The sequence below is a fragment of the Procambarus clarkii genome, chromosome 4 (assembly GCF_040958095.1).
Source record: "Procambarus clarkii isolate CNS0578487 chromosome 4, FALCON_Pclarkii_2.0, whole genome shotgun sequence".
Taxonomy (NCBI): Eukaryota; Metazoa; Arthropoda; class Malacostraca; order Decapoda; family Cambaridae; genus Procambarus; species Procambarus clarkii.
The window spans coordinates 45,840,609-45,862,388 of record NC_091153.1 but is presented as its reverse complement, the minus strand read 5'-3'; the positions used below and the strand labels follow the sequence as shown (position 1 = coordinate 45,862,388).

General features: G+C 48.9%; 1 protein-coding gene across 1 annotated transcript in view; it reads left to right on the top strand.

The window, feature by feature from the left end:
* Positions 1–3,535: 3,535 nt before the first annotated feature.
* The window catches only part of sona (sol narae), a 213,665-nt gene continuing 195,420 nt past the window's right edge, over positions 3,536–21,780 (top strand). The window contains exon 1 of the mRNA XM_069334325.1: positions 3,536–4,040. The gene's annotated coding sequence lies outside the window, so the exon portion shown is untranslated. The remainder of the gene's footprint in view (positions 4,041–21,780) is intronic.

Genomic DNA, 21,780 nt, shown 5'->3' with positions numbered 1-21,780 from the left:
TCTGGTCTCTGGCAGGCTACAGGTAGGAGGTCTGGTCTCTGGCATGCTACAGGTAGGAGGTCTGGTCTCTGGCAGGCTACAGGTAGGAGGTCTGGTCTCTGGCATGCTACAGGTAGGAGGTCTGGTCTCTGGCATGCTACAGGTAGGAGGTCTGGTCTCTGGCAGGCTACAGGTAGGAGGTCTGGTCTCTGGCAGGCTACAGGTAGGAGGTCTGGTCTCTGGCATGCTACAGGTAGGAGGTCTGGTCTCTGACATGCTACAGGTAGGAGGTCTGGTCTCTGGCAGGCTACAGGTAGGAGGTCTGGTCTCTGGCAGGCTACAGGTAGGAGGTCTGGTCTCTGGCAGGCTACAGGTAGGAGGTCTGGTCTCTGGCAGGCTACAGGTAGGAGGTCTGGTCTCTGGCAGGCTACAGGTAGGAGGTCTGGTCTCTGGCATGCTACAGGTAGGAGGTCTGGTCTCTGGCAGGCTACAGGTAGGAGGTCTGGTCTCTGACATGCTACAGGTAGGAGGTCTGGTCTCTGGCAGGCTACAGGTAGGAGGTCTGGTCTCTGGCAGGCTACAGGTAGGAGGTCTGGTCTCTGGCATGCTACAGGTAGGAGGTCTGGTCTCTGGCAGGCTACAGGTAGGAGGTCTGGTCTCTGGCAGGCTACAGGTAGGAGGTCTGGTCTCTGGCATGCTACAGGTAGGAGGTCTGGTCTCTGACATGCTACAGGTAGGAGGTCTGGTCTCTGGCAGGCTACAGGTAGGAGGTCTGGTCTCTGGCAGGCTACAGGTAGGAGGTCTGGTCTCTGGCAGGCTACAGGTAGGAGGTCTGGTCTCTGGCAGGCTACAGGTAGGAGGTCTGGTCTCTGGCAGGCTACAGGTAGGAGGTCTGGTCTCTGGCAGGCTACAGGTAGGAGGTCTGGTCTCTGGCAGGCTACAGGTAGGAGGTCTGGTCTCTGGCATGCTACAGGTAGGAGGTCTGGTCTCTGGCAGGCTACAGGTAGGAGGTCTGGTCTCTGGCATGCTACAGGTAGGAGGTCTGGTCTCTGGCAGGCTACAGGTAGGAGGTCTGGTCTCTGGCATGCTACAGGTAGGAGGTCTGGTCTCTGGCAGGCTACAGGTAGGAGGTATGGTCTCTGGCAGGCTACAGGTAGGAGGTCTGGTCTCTGGCAGGCTACAGGTAGGAGGTCTGGTCTCTGGCATGCTACAGGTAGGAGGTCTGGTCTCTGGCAGGCTACAGGTAGGAGGTCTGGTCTCTGGCAGGCTACAGGTAGGAGGTCTGGTCTCTGGCAGAGTACAGGTAGGAGGTCTGGTCTCTGGCAGGCTACAGGTAGGAGGTCTGGTCTCTGGCAGAGTACAGGTAGGAGGTCTGGTCTCTGGCAGGCTATAGATAGGAAAATGGCTTCTTTGAGCCCCAGGAGTGAATAGTATCTTGATAAAATCAACAGAGTATTTGGTTTCTGAAAATTAGATGAAAATAAAACCCAGCTGATAACACGTTAAACACAGTTGATAACACATATAGTAGAGCGAATGTCCTTAAGTCACATTCCAGTTCGTGCTCTACAGGAACACATGAAGGAGCCTCAACACTCGAGGAACTTCTCCACAACAACAGAGGAGATTTAGAGAAGCTTTGATGAGGATATTGCAGACGATGAGTCACAATAACGTGGCTGAAGTATGTTGACCAGACCACACATTAGAAGGTGAAGGGACGACGACGTTTCTGTCCGTCCTGGACCATTCTCAATGGACTTGAGAATGGTCCAGGACGGACCGAAACGTCGTCGTCCCTTCATTTTCTAGTGTGTGGATTAGGTTAAGTGATAATTGCAATTACGAAGCAATAAGATGCTTATCTTAACATACTAAGAAGGTTAGGTAAGGTCGGTGTTTTCTATGAAGCTTTTCAAGGTAAACTAGTATGTTTAGTATGTCACATATGCACGTATTTAATAAGTCAATATTGACTTTAAGAAAGTGCGAGAACGGGTTGGATATTTATCCTGTCCCTCGCTGCCTTATCAGTTGTGGTGAGTCAGAGACCTCTTGATGTGATGAGTCAGAGACCTCTTGATGTGAGGAGTCAGCGTCCTCTTGATGTGATGAGTCAGCGTCCTCTTGATGTGATGAGTCAGAGACCTCTTGATGTGATGAGTCAGCGTCCTCTTGAGGTGATGAGTCAGAGACCTCTTGATGTGAGGAGTCAGCGTCCTCTTGATGTGAGGAGTCAGCGTCCTCTTGATGTGAGGAGTCAGCGTCCTCTTGATGTGAGGAGTCAGCGTCCTCTTGATGTGAGGAGTCAGCGTCCTCTTGATGTGATGAGTCAGCGTCCTCTTCCATAACTCAGACGGCATCATCTGCTCATCGCTGTAACTCATCGTGTGAACCATTCACTGCCAATGTTACACAAACTCCTCTCTCTATTTCGTTACTTAATTGTGTTGTTTTGATTATGCTCTAATACTGACGAGCGAAGCAAGAGACGTAATCAACTCTCTTCAATAGTCAGTATATTGACTATGGACTATTATGTTAATTCTTTTTCCATAGTAGGGAGCCGGTCGGCCGAGCGGACAGCACGCGGGACTTGTGATCCTGTGGTCCTGGGTTCGATCCCAGGCGCCGGCGAGAAACAATGGGCAGAGTTTCTTTCACCCTATGCCCCTGTTACCTAGCAGTAAAATAGGTACCTGGGTGTTAGTCAGCTGTCACTGGTTGCTTCCTGGGGGTGGAGGCCTGGTCGAGGACCGGGCCGCGGGGGCACTAAAGCCCCGAAATCATCTCAAGATAACCTCAAGATAAGATAGTATAGAGAGGTGTGGAGTGTTGCCGGCTCGTGAGGCGGGGAGTAGGGTCCCACCACAGTGGAACTTAACAATACAGGTTGGGCAGAATCACACTTTGATTCTAAAATTCATAAAATTTAGACACGTTGTTCATTCAACATAGGGATGTTTTCAAATATAAATTAATATTGTTATATATTAGCATACTGTGCATGTGTAGGGATTGGTCAAGTTAGCAACCCGTCCTCACACTAGGCTGGTTAAAGCAGCGGCCGTACTCCCCAGACGCATTCATCAACTTTAACATATTGTGTATTAAAAATTTCTTCTTCGTTTGTTCTCATATATAAATTAATATTATTATACATAAAAATTCTATGTATAGTTAGGCGTAGGTTAGGTTAGGTTAGGTTAGGTTAGGTTAGGTTAGGTTAGGTAAGGTTAGATATTTAGATTCTGTTGGCGATTATTTTATTTGTAGTACGTGGGTGAGGCATTTATAGCGTTGTGATTCGAACAAAATTCGTCAGTGAAGCACTTGTTCCGGATATGTTCGAACGTCAGCAGTTGTGAGTCGTGTGTAAACCGTTTTTCATTCACAAACAGCTGGGGGTTTGGCGGGTGGATGAAATCACTTTTGGGTCTTTGTATGGAGGACGGGCTGCCTCGGGGCCGGATCGAGCCTGGTCGAACCTGGCTGAGGACGGGTCGCTGAGACGACCAAGTTGCCGCCAGAATGACTCGTGTCAGTGGGTCACGGGACGACGTTGTATACACTGTGTATACTGTATACAGGATCAGGGGTGTATACACTTAGAGGTGTACCGTGCTTCTGGGTGTATATACACCTAGACTTAGTGTTAGTTGTTGATGTGGTGAGGACTAAAGTGCACTTGGTGAGTGGTCAATAAGCAGTGAGTGGACTTAACAACCCTCCAGAGGTGAACAGGCCGTGGCGCACCACTCACAACCATCTGTGAACTAATGTTAAAGTGTGAACATTGTTGGAGAACACTTGTTACAAGCGCTGTTCTGTAGAACATTACATACACGTGTTCTCTGGCTCAGTGTGAACTATTAATGCACAGAACTTTTGAATATCGCTGCCAAGAGGTTACCAGAATTTACCTGACGGCCACTTAACGCTCCAGTGGCCTCGAGGAGGACAGGAAGCCGGCGGCTCGTCAATAAGAGCTTATGAAAAGAACTTTTGAAATGCTATACGACAGGACTCTGCTGTTCCCGCGCCTTCCACGGTGATAAGAGGTGAGTTAATTAACGACTGTTGATTCCAGGTGTAGTTAAGACGTCTGTCTGTCACAGGTAAGATGGCACCTGACCACCCAGCGCTCACAGCCGCGTGCCAAGACGCTAATTAACACCGGAAAGGAGTTTTCCTTCTGTAGTAATTTGTTAAATATTATGCCAAAGACGTTTATATTTTGGATAAAGAATTTTATCTTGAAAATTACAAATTACAAAGAATGTATTAATAGGAGCCTGCCTATAGGAGCCTGCCTATAGGAGCCTGCCTATAGGAGACTGCTATAGGAGACTGCTATAGGAGACTGCTATAGGAGACTGCTATAGGCAGTACACACAGAAATCACAATATCGTGATGCACCAAGTGAACAAAACAAGTAAGGGCAGTAGAACTTCAGGTTGCAATTCTTTTGACCATGTCGTAGCTCAGTGGGTTAAGGCAGCGTCTGGGATGCTCTCGGACGCAGGTTCGAACCCTCGTCACGGCCCTTGTGGATTTGTCCTATAGGCAGTCCCTATTTTAGTCACCCTTGAGTCAGCTGGAACATTTGCATGCTATGAGCTTCGGGAGTTATATCAAATCCCCAACGTCATTTTCTCGGTGTTGGGGCTACAGTGTCTTCGTGGCTTAGTGCCTTCACTTGATAATTACTTGCTTCTTCTCTGTGATTTCTGTCGGGTTTCCTCTCCCATCACTTGCATTGCATTTGCTTGAGTTGAACTCAAGTCGCCACTTCTTAGACTATTTCCTTCCATTTGTGCAGGCCGTCCTGTGGGTTGATGCAGGGGGCCACAGTGTTTATACTGATATTACTGATACTATCATACTATCATAATATGCCAGAGACACAGTACACACAGTTCACATGTTCAGCAAATATTGACAGGAAAGAGTGTACTGTGGTTGATTATTAGTACGGATCAGGAACAAGGCTGACCCTAGTACTTGGTGTGGCAACATGCTGGAAATATGGCAACTCTGTTGACCAGACCACACACTAGAAGGTGAAGGGACGACGACGTTTCGGTCCGTCCTGGACCATTCTCGACTTGACCATTCTCAAGTCGACAATCGACATAAGAATGGTCCAGGACGGACCGAAACGTCGTCGTCGTCCCTTCACCTTCTAGTGTGTGGTCTGGTCAACATACTTTAGCCACATTATTGTGACTCCTCGCCTGCATATGGCAACTCTGGTATGTCTCGCCTCACCATGACACCGTGTCATACACCGTGACACCGTGTCATACACCGTGACACCGTGTCATACACCGTGACACCGTGTCATACACCGTGACACCGTGTCATACACCGTGACACTTGCCGTGACACTGTTATGGGATGACTCTTCCCGCCTGATGCTCTCCCGGTGTAGACATCTTGAGTCCGGAGCTGTGTCGCAGGCGTCTCACTATACACAACTCCGCCGTCCGTGTGGTTATCTGGAGGTTAGGTTATCTGGAGATGATTTCGGGGCTTTAGTGTCCTCGCGGCCCGGTCCTCGACCAGGCCTCCACCCCCAGGAAGCAGCCCGTGACAGCTGACTAACACCCAGGTACCTATTTTACTGCTAGGTAACAGGGGTACAGGCTGAAAGAAACTCTGCCCATTGTTTCTCGCCGGCGCCTGGGATCGAACCCAGGACCACAGGATCACAAGTCCAGTGTGCTGTCCGCTCGGCCGACCAGCTCCTCCGTGTGTATTGCGTGATGTGTGGGCCAGCCATGACTCGTGTATGTGAGGCACGATTCACTCTCCCTCAACACAAGCAGTGTTGCATTTTTCAAGGTTCTTTCCTGCTCATATCTACTAACCTCCATATCCTGGCATTTACCATCATGTTGCACAGTGTGCATGCAACGGACACGGCCCTGTAGTCGACAATCTTCTTCCGTCCTCCATTTGTAAAGTATTTTTGTGTTCATTGTCATTCAACTTTTTGGGTCGATCTTGTGCTTAAAGCGACGTTGTATATAGCATAGAAGGTGGCCAGCAAGGACATCGTCTCCCTCTGTTAGTATCCAGGGTGAGGGGCAGCGCCAGTAGCTGTCTTCTTACTTCATATCCAGTAATCTCAAGGTCCCTTTTGTGCTGCTTAGTGTGTCGCCAGCGCTCACTTCAGGCCCTTTGCTTTGCTCTTTTATGACGACCTCCTGGAATGAACTATTGAGATGTTCACACATCTCCTTCTCATTCTCTGTAAATGTGTCGTGAAGTCGGTAGTACTTCCTGATCATTGCCAGGTGGACAATCTTTCTGCCCGTAATCCTGTGCTGCTGAAAAGGTCTGCTCAGGCCTGGTACTGGGCTCATAACCTGAGAGTACTTCCTCGTGTACTCTACACGTACTCTACACGTACTCTACACGTACTCTACGCGTCTAATGTTTCAGACCATCTACCACAAGCTAAACATCTGGCTGAACCAAGACATCTCACTCACTATAATAAATGTGCATATATTTAGTGGGAATCTTTGGCCTGGGCGCTTGAGTGCTTGCGAAGCTGAACTGAGATTTGAAGTGTGACTCTGGAGCGTGACCCCTGGAGCGTGACCCCTGGAGCGTGACCCTTGGAGTTTTGCCTCACGGGTGACATAATGATCTCGCTTGTGTATGTTGGAGGCTGTGTGTGTGTGTGTGTACTCACCTAGTTGTACTCACCTAGTTGTGTTTGCGGGGGTTGAGCTCTGGCTCTTTGGTCCCGCCTCTCAACCGTCAATCAACAGGTGTACAGATTCATGAGCCTATCGGCCTCTGTCATATCTACACTTGAAACTGTGTATGGAGTCAGCCTCCACCACATCACTTCCTAGTGCATTCCATTTGTCAACCACTCTGACACTAAAAAAGTTCTTTCTAATATCTCTGTGGCTCATTTGGGCACTCAGTTTCCACCTGTGTTCCCCGTGTGCGTGTGTGTGTGTGTGTGTGTGTGTGTGTGTGTGTGTGTGTCTGTGTATGTGTGTGTGTGTGTGTGTGTGTGTGTGTGTGTGTGTGTGTGTGTGTGTGTGTGTGTACTCAATTGTACTCGCCTAAGTGTGCTTGCTAATTGTACTCACCTAATTGTGTGTGTGTGTGCGCTAATGTGCATGTGTGTGTTTTGACTTATATGTGATTAGATGTGATTAGAATGAAGGCTTCAGCTCCTGGGCGCCAATTAACATGCTCTACCTGTTAACATTCTTCGCTCGCTATAAAATGTTTGCTTGTAAACATTGTGATGTTGACGGTGATGGAGTGCTTGTTTGTACCTCAGTATTTAAGTACATAATGAGGGTTGTTCAGTTGTTTGCCTGACGAGTGACCCTCACAGTGATTATTTTACTGCTGGGTTTGTTAGCCGTGAGTGGGGGAGAGGTGAGGGGGAGAGGTGAGGGAGAGAGAGGTGAGAGGTGAGGGAGGGAGAGGTGAGAGGTGAGGGAGGGACAGGTGAGGGAGGGACTCAGTAATACTTCTGGGTTTACCAGGCACATATATTAGTGATATATAGAGTTTACCCATTGTCAGTATACCACACCGAGGCATCTTGAGGTTATCTTGAGATGATTTCAGGGCTTAGTATCCCCGCGGCCCGGTCCTCGACCAGGCCTCCACCCCCAGGAAGCAGCCCGTGACAGCTGACTAACATCCAGGTACCTATTTTACTGCTAGGTAACAGGGGGCATAGAGTGAAAGAAACGCTGCCCATTGTTTCTCGCCGGCACCTGGGATCGAACCCAGGACCACAGGATCACAAGTTCAGCGTGCTGTCCGCTCGGCCGACCGGCTCCCAGGTAATCGGTAAACTCATGACTTCCTCCCAAAGCTGAACAGCGCCACGTGCTGGGAATGAGCCACAATGGTCGTTAACTGACAGCGCCACGAAAGAACACTTACAGTGATTAACGACTCAACTAAATCACCAGTAATAACAGTTCTCCAACACTAACAACTACGACTGTTAAGGACAATGTTGTATAATATATTGTGAAGAAAATAATATTTATCTACGCAACTGTCCAGAGTTCCAGGGACCAGATTCACGAAGCACTTTCGAACCTGTACATCTTTTCTCAATCTTTGGCGGCTTTGTTTACAATTATTAAACAGTTAATGAGCTCCGAAGCACCAGGAGGCTGTTTATAACAATAACAACAGTTGATTGGCAAGTTTTCATGCTTGTAAACTGTTTAATAAATGTAACCAAAGCCGCCAAAGATTGAGGAAAGATGTACACGTTCGTAACTGCTTCGTGAATCTGGCCCCAGATACACAGACGGGAGTTACATTCAAGAAATATGAGACATTAGGCCTCATTAGGCTGTGTTAGGGTTATACATTAGGCTTGAGACATCTGGCTCGACACACGGCTCCGGGACATCTAGCCTTACATAGATGGCTCATACACCTGCACTCACACACATGACTGTAACACCCGACTTTTCCTTGTTAACTTTGCCCTTCTTAACTTTGCGTCAAACGGAAGTCGCTGGTTGACGGAGATAGCCAGACACCCCCCCCCCCCCCCCCCCAGGCCGGCCCTGGCGCCCTCATCAAAATAACTCACATGCAGGAACACATACATGTGTTCCCATGAGAGGCCAGGTGTGTAGGGTGTGTTCCCGGCCCCACTCCCCCCCCCCACCCTCCTCCACTCCTTCACCTGTTTTTTTGTTTTTGTTATAACAATGACCATGATGGGACAAGGACACGGAGAGTGTTGTTGTTGATGTGTTCCGAGACCTTATAGTGATGTGGAAGGGGCGGGAATAGCTCCTGGGCCCCGCCTTTATGGTCTAAATCTACACTCACATCCTGTCAGAATATTATTTTTTACTTCGACTTAATTAAAATGTCTTCAGACGCATTCCATTTATCCCCTACAAGTAGCACAGTGGTCTGCGTAGTTGACTCACAACCTATTGAACCATAGGGTCCCAGGCAGGACGGTGGGGTTTGGGCAAGTTTTCTCACATCTAGTGCACCTGTTCACCAAGTGGCAAATAATTACCTGGGGGATTGTGCGACTGTTGTTGGTAGCATCGTGTGATCTGTCCGACCGGGGAGCCGGTCGGCCGAGCGGACAGCACGCTGCACTTGTGATCCTGTGGTCCTGGGTTCGATCCCGGGCGCCGGCGAGAAACGATGGGCAGAGTTTCTTTCACTCTATGCCCCCTGTTACCTAGCAGTAAAACAGGTACCTGGGAGTTAGTCAGCTGTCACGGGCTGCTTCCTGGGGGTGGAGGCCTGGTCGAGGACCGGGCCGCGGGGACACTAAAGCCCCGAAATCATCTCAAGATAACCTCAAGATAGCACGTGAAGGTGGTACAGGCAACACCTCCACCACTGTGGCTGTGTGAGTCAAGTTGTCATGTAAATTTATTTCCGTTCTTAAGGGCAATGTTTGATTATAGTTTTTATTTTGGTTATTCCAAGATCAGTGATTAATGTTTTATGGTAAGTGAGAAGGGAGAGTGGTAGAGGAGAGGGAGGTGGTGGAAGAGGGGTGAGAGAGGGAAGGATGTAGTGTGAAGGGGGCGTCGTGTCAGGGCCAGGGAGGGTCCCCAGGGAGGGCCCCCAGGGAGGGCCCCCAGGGAGGGCCCCCAGGGAGGGCCCCCAGGGAGGGCCCCCAGGGAGGGCTCAGGTACACAAGTGATGCAGCACAAAAATAGGGTAGATAAAGACAGGCTATTTAACACAAGGGGAACACGCACAAGGGGACACAGGTGGAAACTGAGTGCCCAAATGAGCCACAGAGATATTAGAAAGAACTTTTTTTAGTGTCAGAGTGGTTGACAAATGGAATGCATTAGGCAGTGATGTGGTGGAGGCTGACTCCATACACAGTTTCAAGTGTAGATATGATAGAGCCCAATAGGCTCAGGAATCTGTACACCTGTTGATTGACAGTTGAGAGGCGGGACCAAAGAGCCAGAGCTCAACCCCAGCAAGCACAACTAGGTGAGTACAAGGAAGACATCCCACCAGAGGCAGTGTTGTCCAGGTTGGTACTGTGAGTGACCACCATCTTGAAACATGACCTCCAGGGCTGAGGTTACCCTCTTCTACCCCTATTGTGTCCTGTACGTGTTGTCTTGTTCCGTGTTGTCTTGTTCCGTGTTGTCTTGTTCCGTGTTGTCTTGTTCCGTGTTGTCTTGTTCCGTGTTGTCTTGTTCCGTGTTGTCTTGTCAAGTCGTGCTATGTTGTCTCGTGATATATATATATATATATATATATATATATATATATATATATATATATATATATATATATATATATATATATATATATATATATATATATATATATATATATACAAGGCTCATTGAAACAACAAGGGACCCGAGAGCTGCAAGCTTTCTTTTCCAGCGCCTCAGTGTGGCGATACAGAGGGGAAATGCGCACTGCATCCAGGGTTCCTGCCCGCCATCTGAGGAGCTGGAGGAACTCGACAACCTATGACAACCATCTTTGTAACCCATATGTAACTCCTTTTTTGTAACAAAGTTCAAATAAAGTAAATATATATGTGTACATACAAAAGAATGGGGGTGGTAGGAGAAGATAATATTAGTGTTCAGTGAGAAACCACAAGGTCTCCTCTGAATACTTTTTATTTTCTTCTCCGAGGCTATGGGTCCCCACATTGGCACCAGAGGTGGTACCCTCACAAACTTTTATATATATATATATATATATATATATATATATATATATATATATATATATATATATATATATATATATATATATATATATATAATATATATATAAAATAATAATATGAAACGTGTAAGGACTTCTGTATACTCTTAAAGTATATAAACAGATAACAGTTTGTTATTATTATTTACCAACAACTACAATTTATATTAATATTGTTGTAGTTAATATAAATGAATTTATAAGGAATATATAACACATTAACAATAATATGTTATCAATTAAGCAACAGCGGCGACAATAGATCGGCGGCAAACTGTTCTCTCTCACCACAGAAGACGGTTCAGGGGAGACTACTCAGATATGAAGGCCAATCACCTACTACTAACTTTTCAAACTTTTAGTTCGAACAACCAGTCGTGTCATATTTTTAAATGATAAATCGTAGCCTTGGAGGATGGACAATCTTTCCTCTCTCTTATAATCTCCCCCGATCCTTCTGTCCTCTCCCCGTCCTATCCTCTCCCCGTCCTAGCCTCTCCCCGTTCTCTGTTAATTCGCTTCGTCTTTCATGAATATTAATGAGGTCCTACGCCAAGGGGAAGGTAAAGTAATTCCTGTGTACACAAGTGGTTAACATCGCCATGGATAAATGTCTTCAGAGACGTGTTGGGTCACTGACGAGGTGTGGCACAGAGGAATGGTAGACTATGGCTGGACATTGTCGAGGTGTGGCACAGAGGAATGGTAGACTATGGCTAGACATTGTCGAGGTCTAGCACAGAGGAATGGTAGACTATGGCTGGACATTGTCGAGATGTAGCACAGAAGAATGGTAGACTATCAGTGACTACAATTTAGTGAGGTCTAATTCTCTGTGCCCCGGCCTACAAGTCTTCTTGTGCAGGCGAGGAGTCACAATAACGTGGCTGACGTCTGTTGACCAGACCACACACTCGACTTGAGAATGGTCCAGGACGGACCGAAACGTCGTCGTCCCTTCACCTTCTAGTATGTGGCCCGGCCTACAAGTCTTCTTGTATCTGATGCGTCTTACAAACTTTATTGACGTTCGAAAATTTCTCGTATCTAGCTCTTAAAGTTATAGATGGAGGTGGCTTCCAGAACCTATTCCTTCAGTGTACCCCATCACTGGCCAGCCGTGTTGGGTGCCAGTGTTTCCCTACACTCCGACGCATTTGAGTCTTCAGCTTCCATCTATGTCATCTTGTTCTATGTTCTACTTTCACGAGGCCATGTTCACCTTGCCTGTTCTCCCTCATTATGTTCTTGCCCGTCACCCTAATTACTGTTTTTAACGTAATAACCACGAATCACGTGTTTTTAAGAGCTCAAATGATATTAGGAAAGTGAAGGACTTTGTTTCTTTCAAGAAAAATACACATTTCAATGTTAGAAATATATTAATGAAGTAATTGCAGTCTCCGTGGTGTAGTGGTAAGACACTCGCCTGGCGTTCCGCGAGTGCTATGTCATGGGTTCGTATCCTGGCCGGGGAGGAATTACTGGGCGCAATTCCTTAACTGTAGCCTCTGTTTAACGCAACAGTAAAATGTGTAATGTCATCCATTACATTAAATGTAATGGATGAAAAAAACGATTCTTCGCGGCGGGGATCGTATTCCAGGGACCTGCCCGAAACGCTACGCGTACTAGTGGCTCTACAAGAATGTAACAACTCTTGTATATATCTCAAAAAAAAAAAAAAAAAAAAAAAAATTATACATTTCCCTCCGTCATTTAGGTTTTATAAGGCCAGAGTCTAAACAACTTTGTTGATTTAAACAAAAAAAGAGCATAGATACAAGTGAGAGTGACGAGAGGATTAATGCCTTAAACAAAGCGTATATAAGTCACATTAAGGTGTTGGAGAGGCTTCCCTTCCCAGCGCGAGGACTTCATGTCATCTATGATCCCAAGTGTGAAATATTCCAGCGCTTAGCGTCTGAATTTTCATACTTAATACTATGAAGTATTTATATTATTATTTATTATCATATATTTATTTATTATTTATTTATTATTTATATATATTTATTATATATAATGTATTTATAGAATAATAAATACTTAAAGATCGTGAAAAACATTCCTGCTACTTTTTGTTTCGATTTCCTAAGGTAATCCCTGAGTCAAGTCTCAGGAAGGTAGAGCCCTCAGGAGCCCCCAGGAGACCTCAGTAGCCCTCAGGAGCCCTCAGGAGCCCCCAGGAGACCTCAGTAGCCCTCAGGAGCCCCCAGGAGCCCCCAGGAGACCTCAGTAGCCCTCAGGAGCCCTCAGGAGCCCCCAGGAGACCTCAGTAGCCCTCAGGAGCCCCCAGGAGCCCCCAGGAGACCTCAGTAGCCCTCTGGAGCCCTCAGGAGCCCCCCAGGAGCCCCCAGGAGACCTCAGAAGCCCTCAGGAGCCCTCAGGAGCCCCCAGGAGACCTCAGTAGCCCTAAGGAAACCCGAGTCTTATCTGACCTTTTAAAAAAATGTTTAATGTATTCATATATTTTAAGAAGGAGGAGGAAGAGAAGAGAAGAATAAGGAAGAGGAAGACACGGACACGGAAGTGCAGGTTAGGGTGAGGAGAAAGAGAAGTAAGATAATAGATAATACGATGTTGAGGGTAAAGAGCAGGACAAGAAATAAGACGAAATGGAAGAGAAGTTGGGACGAGGAGAAGAAAGAGGAGGAGGACTAGGGAAGTGGAAGAGAAGAATTGAGACACAGAGGAAAGACGAGGAAACAGTAGAGCAAGAGAAACAAGAGGATTATGAGGAAGAAGAACAGAAGTAAAAGTGAAGGAAACGATGATAAAAAAAAAATAAAGAGAGGAAGTAGAGGAGAAGAGACTGAGATAGTGAGGGAGAGGAGAGGAATGAGGCGTGTGTGAGTACTCTACCTCATCGACCGGGAGCCGGTCGGCCGAGCGGACAGCACGCTGTACTTGTGATCCTGTGGTCCCGGGTTCGATCCTAGGTGCCGGCGAGACACAATGGGCAGAGTTTTTTTCACCCTATGCCCCTGTTACCTAGCAGTAAAATAGGTATCTGGGTGTTAGTCAGCTGTCACGGGCTGCTTTCTGGGGGTGGAGGCCTGGTCGAGGACCGGGCCGCGGGGACGCTAAGCCCCGAAATCATCTCAAGATAACCACCTCTCCAGCACACCGACATAGGGCATACAAAATAAATCACAGAAGGCCTATTGGCCCATACGAGACAGCTCCTATATATATAAAATTCATTCATATACGTGTAGCCTACGCACGAAACAATCCAGCGACAACTGTGTTAACAAGTAATTTGTTGCATAAATCAACAACAGTTCCCAACACAATATAAACTTTGAGCCATTTACAGATCAATTTTACTTAAGTGACATGAAATAGCAAATAAATTGATTGTAAAAGATATAATATCTGAGATACTTTGTATTAATATTTGGCTGCTTATGAAAAACCAACATTTGTATTCACCTAGTTGTATTCACCTAGTTGTATTCACCTAGTTGTATTCACCTAGTTGTATTCACCTAGTTGTGTTTGCGGGGGTTGAGCTCTGCTCTTTCGGCCCGCCTCTCAACTGTTACTAACTACAATTTTTTTTTTCTCCACACACCACACACCCCAGGAAGTAGCCCGTGACAGCTGACTTACTCCCAGGTACCTATTTACTGTTAGGTAACAGGGTGAAAGAAAGGGTGAAAGGAAAGGGTGAAAGAAACTCTGCCCTTCGTTTCTCGCCGGCGCCGGGAATCGAACCCGGGACCACAGGATCACGCGTCCAGCGTGCTGTCCAGTCAGCCACCGCCTCCTGTCTTACTATATAGTGCATGTTAGGCTTATATAGAAGTTACAGTGAGAGGTATGATAGTGTCTGTCACTGTAATCATACGGTGTGATCACTGTAATTAACGGTGCAGTAATTTATGCTCAGGTCAGATCAAAACCTTTTGTGCCCTATGTAATCATTTTTTTAACCTACCACTCACAGGATGAGTATGGGGTGCATAATAAACTACCACTCACAGGAGGAGTACACCCCACCTCCCCCCCCCACTGCCCCACCTCCCCCCCCACTGCCCCACCTCCCCCCCCCCACTGCCCCACCTCCCCCCCCACTGCCCCATCTCCCCCCACCCCCCCCACTCTGCCCTTTCAGTTGCTGGTGTCAACCCGTAGTTTGAGGTTAATGACCGTCCACCCACAATGTGTACCTGTGTCAAGAGAGCGTCTTGACACACACACACACACACTACGGGGGCCTCGTAGCCTGGTGGATAGCGCGCAGGATTCGTAATTCTGTGGCGCGGGTTCGATTCCCGCACGAGGCAGAAACAAATGGGCAAAGTTTCTTTCACCCTGAATGCCCCTGTTACCTAGCAGTAAATAGGTACCTGGGAGTTAGTCAGCTGTCACGGGCTACTTCCTGGTGTGTGTGTGTGTGTGGTGTGGGGAAAAAAAACAAAAAAAAAAGTAGTTAGTAAACAGTTGATTGACAGTTGAGAGGCGGGCCGAAAGAGCAAAGCTCAACCCCCGTAAAAACACAACTAGTAAACACAACTAGTAAACACACACACACACATACACACACACACACACACACACACACATACACAGTTTCAAGTGTAGATATGATAGAGCCCAGTAGGCTCAGGAACCTGTAAACCAGTTGATTGACGGTTGAGAGGCGGGACCAAAGAGCTCAACTCCCCGCAAGCACAACCAAGTGAGTATGCCTAGGCGAGTACACACTCCTCGTAGCAGAATTTCTCCTGATGCCCCTGTTCACCTAGCAGTAAACAGATACCTGGGAGTTATACAGCTGCTATACGGGCTGCTTCCGCTCGGTACATTAGACAACCGGCGGTTAGAAAGGCGGGGTCCAAGAGCTAACAGCTCGATCTTGCAGACTCAAATTGTAAATACTCATACAAATGGATGGGGTCAAGCTTGAGGGGTCACACAGTGGATGGGGTCAGGCCGAGGGGTCACACAGTGGGTGGAGTCACACCGAGGGGTCACACAGTGGGTGGAGTCACACTGAGGGGTCACACAGTGGGTGGGGTCACACTGAGGGGTCACACAGTGGGTGGAGTCACACTGAGGGGTCACATAGTGGGTGGAGTCACACCGAGGGGTCACACAGTGGGTGGGGTCACACTGAGGGGTCACACAGAGAATCTGAGCATAACAATGACTCTGACAGAGACAGTAGCAGAGACAGACAGACATGGACTCCGAGGTCAATACGACACACTCACGCATCAAGAGCAACTAAGAGTCATTACAAATATGTGTGGAATAATAAACCCCACATTGTTTAAGTTAGGAAAATACCATTTTTTATTAAAAGATTTTCCCCATTTTGCACCCGCAAGATAACGTAAGATTTTAAGGGTTGACAGATGTTAATCTTGTTTGAGGAGCTGTTCACTTGAGACAGTTAAGCAAGTCCCAGCTGTGTCTGGGTACAAGTGACAGGATGAACAACCCAGCGGGTTTTCTTCCTATTGGGGAGTGTTGTACATGCTGCTATGGCGGTGTGTCCACTCACAGGATGAGTGGCGCTGCCCAATACTGTCACAATGGCGGTGTGTCCACTCACAGGATGAGTGACGCTGCCCAATACTGTCACTATGGCGGTGTGTCCACTCACAGGATGAGTGGCGCTGCCCAATACTGTCTCTATGGCGGTGTGTCCACTCACAGGATGAGTGGCGCTGCCCAATACTGTCACTATGGCGGTGTGTCCACTCACAGGATGAGTGGCGCTGCCCAATACTGTCACTATGGCGGTGTGTCCACTCACAGGATGAGTGGCGCTGCCCAATACTGTCACTATGGCGGTGTGTCCACTCACAGGATGAGTGACGCTGCCCAATACTGTCACTATGGCGGTGTGTCCACTCACAGGATTAGTGACGCTGCCCAATACTGTCACTATGGCGGTGTGTCCACTCACAGGATGAGTGACGCTGCCCAATACTGTCACTATGGCGGTGTGTCCACTCACAGGATGAGTGACGCTGCCCAATACTGTCACTATGGCGGTGTGTCCACTCACAGGATGAGTGACGCTGCCCAATAAACTCGCCCCTCCGAGCAAAACTAAATTAAAATAAATACAAGATCAGGAGCAGCAACTCCGGCGTCCTGCCTTTCTCCTGTATATTGCTGACGTCACAGAGGTTCACGACCTTTTTTATCTTGAAAATCCTCTTCGCCAGCCAGATCCTCCTCTTGACACTTCCAAAGGGGGTTCGAACTAACATCCCCCGGACGCTGTACAACGAAAGAGAAAGTCTCATTACCCATGGCGCGGCACGACTGGACCGTACTTGGTGTTTACTATTGGCGGGAAGGAGGGTGGCGTGTGCGCGATGATGGCCGTACGCGCACGAAATCCTGCCTCTAGCGAATGATAACAGATTCATCCATACCTTTGAACCAGTTATTGCTTGGCACGATTTTTTTATACATATGACAGCGTGAGCTAACCCACTCTTGAGGGTAACCAAACCAGTTTAACTTTTCGGTTAAATTATGTATCACAGGTACATTCACTGGACCGCTTCATGTACGATAACTGAAAAAGTTTGGTGAAAATAAACATTAATCGTATCCAAGAGTAATAGATTCTCTTGGCGATGTAGATTAACAGATGCGCTTTGGGAGTTGCGTTACTTTTGTGTGAGAGTTGGTAAGTGAATTCAGAACAACGAACCTTAAATATATAACCGTATAAGCGTTTATTATTTAGCCATTGCTCAGGTGACAAATCTCTTGTTACTTTAATCCAGATATAGACACAGTGAGTCATAGACACGTCAACACATCACAAAAATAAGACATTTCACTCTAACATAAACATCATCAATATACATTAAATGAAAGCAAGATGAGGCACGAAGCAGCCTCTCTCATACCTTCCTCATTATCACTCTGGCTGGAGTGAAAGTCACCCTAGAGTGCATCGTGAATTCTCATGACGGGAGGAGTCACTCGGGAAGTGAAGCGGTAACAATAACATCATTACACTCTCTCGCTTGAACGCTCTGACGCATCTCTTACTAAAGGCACCGGACTGAGGTCTACGGGCTAACCAAAGTCCGTGCTATAAAGACATTTCTGTCTGAGTAGCTAAATCTAAAACAACAACAACAACAGGATTGAACACATGTGTGAGTAAAGGCACCGTACTGAGCACATGGACCAATATGTAAAGGAATGCACACGGGGCAAGCGTGAGATGATAAAATGCTTAAAACTTTTCACAACTGAGTAGAGAAAATCAGAGGAGACATGTTCACCATTTACAAAATATTTATGGACGTTGTTACGTCTTACAGACATTGTATACAGAATACCCAAATGGGCCGGAAGGACACAAGGAAATTATTCAGTGTAAGTGTAGTGAAAAAAAATGAATAAGAAAGAGGTGGGATTCAGGAACTGGACTTAAACCTCCCCAACTGTGGATAAGTAAACACACACACACACACACACACACACACAAACACACACCCTCTACTGACCACAACACCCACATTTATAACCCCTTTTTTCATATACCCTTACCCTTTCACAGCCCTCCCGCTCCCCTACACCCCTTCTCCACCTCCCTACACCCCCTCTCCACCTCCCTACACCCCTCTCCACCACCCTACACCCCCCTACACCCTACACCCCGTCTCTCCCACACTCCCACGCAGTCACAGCACCAATATACGACACAGTAAAGGTCGGGTCCTCCCACCGTCCTTATCTCCTCTCTCAGACGACATGTTTATGACCAGACCTGAACCCAGGTCCAGTTGTTCCTGATAGTACACTGTCAGAGTAACAGGTACTGTCCACTGTACATGGTTGTGGCAGTACCAGGTACTGTCCACTGTACGTGGTTGTGGGAGTACCAGGTACTGTCCACTGTACGTGGTTCTGGGAGTACCAGGTACTGTCCACTGTACGTGGTTCTTGGAGTACCAGGTACTGTCCACTGTACGTGGTTCTGGGAGTACCAGGTACTGTCCACTGTACGTGGTGGTAGAAGTACTACTGGCGACAGTACATGGTTATTTTTTGCTCCTGGTAACTGTCTGGACAGATAGACTCAAGACACATCTTTTGTAGTGTCTTGTAGGGTCTTGTTGAGTCTTGTAGAAACCATCAACCTAGTTTCTTGCGCTCTTCTGGGAACAATTCTGTGCCCGGATTCACGAAGCAGTTACGCAAGCACTTACGAGCGTGTACATCTTTCCTCAATCTTTGACGGCTTTGGTTACATTTATGAAACAGTTTACAAGCATGAAAACTTGCCAATCAACTGTTGTTATTGTTATAAACAGCCTCCTGGTGCTTCGGAGCTCATTAACTGTTTAATAATTGTAAACAAAGCCGCCAAAGATTAAGAAAAGATGTACAGGTTCGTAGGTGCTTGCGTAACTGCTTCGTGAATCTGGCCCCAGGTTCGTAGGTGCTTGCGTAACTGCTTCGTGAATCTGGCCCCAGGTTCGTAGGTGCTTACGTAACTGCTTCGTGAATCTGGCCCCCAGGTTCGTAGGTGCTTGCGTAACTGCTTCGTGAATCTGGCCCCTGTTGTTCCCCAATTCGACAGTTCAGTAGTTAAGGCCTTCAACTGCCTCTTGTAACTTTCCTACCCACAATGGCCTTTCAGAGAGTCAAGCTTGTCCTTCTGATGCTTCGTAATGCTAATATTGTATTACTTGAAAACTGACCCGTCTTAACTGACAAGATAAACTAACTTTATCCTGCCACAGCACCTGGGAGTGACCCATGGCCCCCAGCACCAGGGCCACCCATGGCCCCCAGCACCAGGGCCACCCATGGCCCCCAGCACCAGGGCCACCCATGGCCCCCAGCACCAGGGCCACCCATGGTCCCCAGCACCAGGGCCACCCATGGCCCCCAACACAAGGGCCACCCATGGTCCCCAGCACCAGGGCCACCCATGGCCCCCAACACAAGGGCCACCCATGGCCCCCAGCACAAGGGCCACCCATGGCCCCCAGCACAAGGGCCACCCATAGCCCCCAGCACCAGGGCCACCCATGGTCCCCAGCACCAGGGCCACCCATGGTCCCCAGCACCAGGGCCACCCATGGTCCCCAGCACCAGGGCCACCCATGGCCCCCAGCACAAGGGCCACCCATGGCCCCCAGCACCAGGGCCACCCATGGCCCCCAGCACCAGGGCCACCCATGGTCCCCAGCACCAGGGCCACCCATGGCCCCCAGCACCAGGGCCACCCATGGCCCCCAGCACCAGGGCCACCCATGGTCCCCAGCACCAGGGCCACCCATGGCCCCCAGCACCAGGGCCACCCATGGTCCCCAGCACCAGGGCCACCCATGGCCCCCAGCACCAGGGCCACCCATGGCCCCCAGCACCAGGGCCACCCATGGCCCCCAGCACCAGGGCCACCCATGGTCCCCAGCACAAGGGCCACCCATGGCCCCCAGCACCAGGGCCACCCATGGCCCCCAGCACCAGGGCCACCCATGGCCCCCAGCACCAGGGCCACCCATGGTCCCCAGCACAAGGGCCACCCATGGCCCCCAGCACCAGGGCCACCCATGGCCCCCAGCACAAGGGCCACCCATGGCCCCCAGCACCAGGGCCACCCATGGCCCCCAGCACCAGGGCCACCCATGGCCCCCAGCACAAGGGCCACCCATGGCCCCCAGCACAAGGGCCACCCATGGCCCCCAGCACCAGGGCCACCCATGGCCCCCAGCACCAGGGCCACCCTTCACTGTGCTGGCCGGCTGGCATTATCTCGGGTCTCAGGTAAACATTTCCGCAATAAAAAAGGCTGAATATAAATGATCAGTTGATACTAATGAGTTACAACACGAGCAGAACACATCACCGACCTGACCTGAACCTCACGATGATGTAACCCAAGTTTTGTTCACTTCAGACAACACGGGAGACATCTCCCGTCACGCAGGGTACAGTCGCACCTCCACAGATCTCCAGTATCAGCTCTTGATACTGGTAATGGCTCCAAAGGCCCACCACTTACGGGCTATTCATGCCCGTGCCATCTTTTGGGTGGCTTAATCTTCATAAATCATAAATAAATCAACTTCAGACAACTAATGAACTGACAATAGTTTGATCCATCATTGGATGACCTTATCTTCTTATCGAGAGACCATTAGGAGCCGTAGACCTCTGCCACCTTCCCCAATGGTGTAGTAAGGCCATTAGCGACGGTAATGTGTGAAATGTTAACCTCTATATCTCATTTCTCACCGTTCTTGTCTCGTCATCGTTCAACTCACTAGACGAGGCCATTCAACCTACTTAACGATAACCGGTGGTTATCTCCTGACATTTTAAGTAACCTGAGTTTTAACCCAATATTGCCCAACGACTTCCACCAAGAGCATGACTCTCCCGCCTCCAACATTCTCTTCAACTGTCTACTGGTAGCACCGATGCCTCTGGTGGCCCCCCTGGTAGCCTCTGGTAGCTTCTCGTAGCCCCTGGTGGCCCCTGGTAGCCCCTGGTAGCCCCTGGTAGCCCCTGGTAGCCCCTGGTAGCCCCTGGTAGCCTCTGGTAACCCCTAGTAGCCTCTGGTAGCCCCTTGGAAGCCCCTGGTAGCCCCTGGTAACCCCTGGTAGCCTCTGGTAGCCCCTTGGTAGCCCCTGGTAACCCCTGGTAGCCCCTGGTAGCCCCTGGTAACCCTTGGTAGCCCCTGGTAGCCCCTGGTGGCTCCCTGGTAGCCTCTGGTAGCCCCTGGTAGCCTCTGGTAGCCTATGGTAGCCCCTGGTAACCCCTGGTAGCCTCTGGTAGCCCCTTGGTAGCCTCTGGTAGCGTCTCGTAGCCCCTGGTAGCCTCTGGTAGCCCCTGGTAGCCCCTGGTAGCCTCTGGTAGCCCCTGGTGGCCCCTGGTAGCCTCTGGTAGCCCCTGGTAGCTTCTGGTAGCCCCTGGTAGCGTCTGGTAGCTTCTGGTAGCCTCTGGTAGCCCCTGGTAGCTTCTGGTAGCCCCTGGTAGCGTCTGGTAGCCCTGGTAGCCCCTGGTAGCCCCTGGTAGCCTCTGGTAGCCCCTGGTAGCCCCTGGTAGCC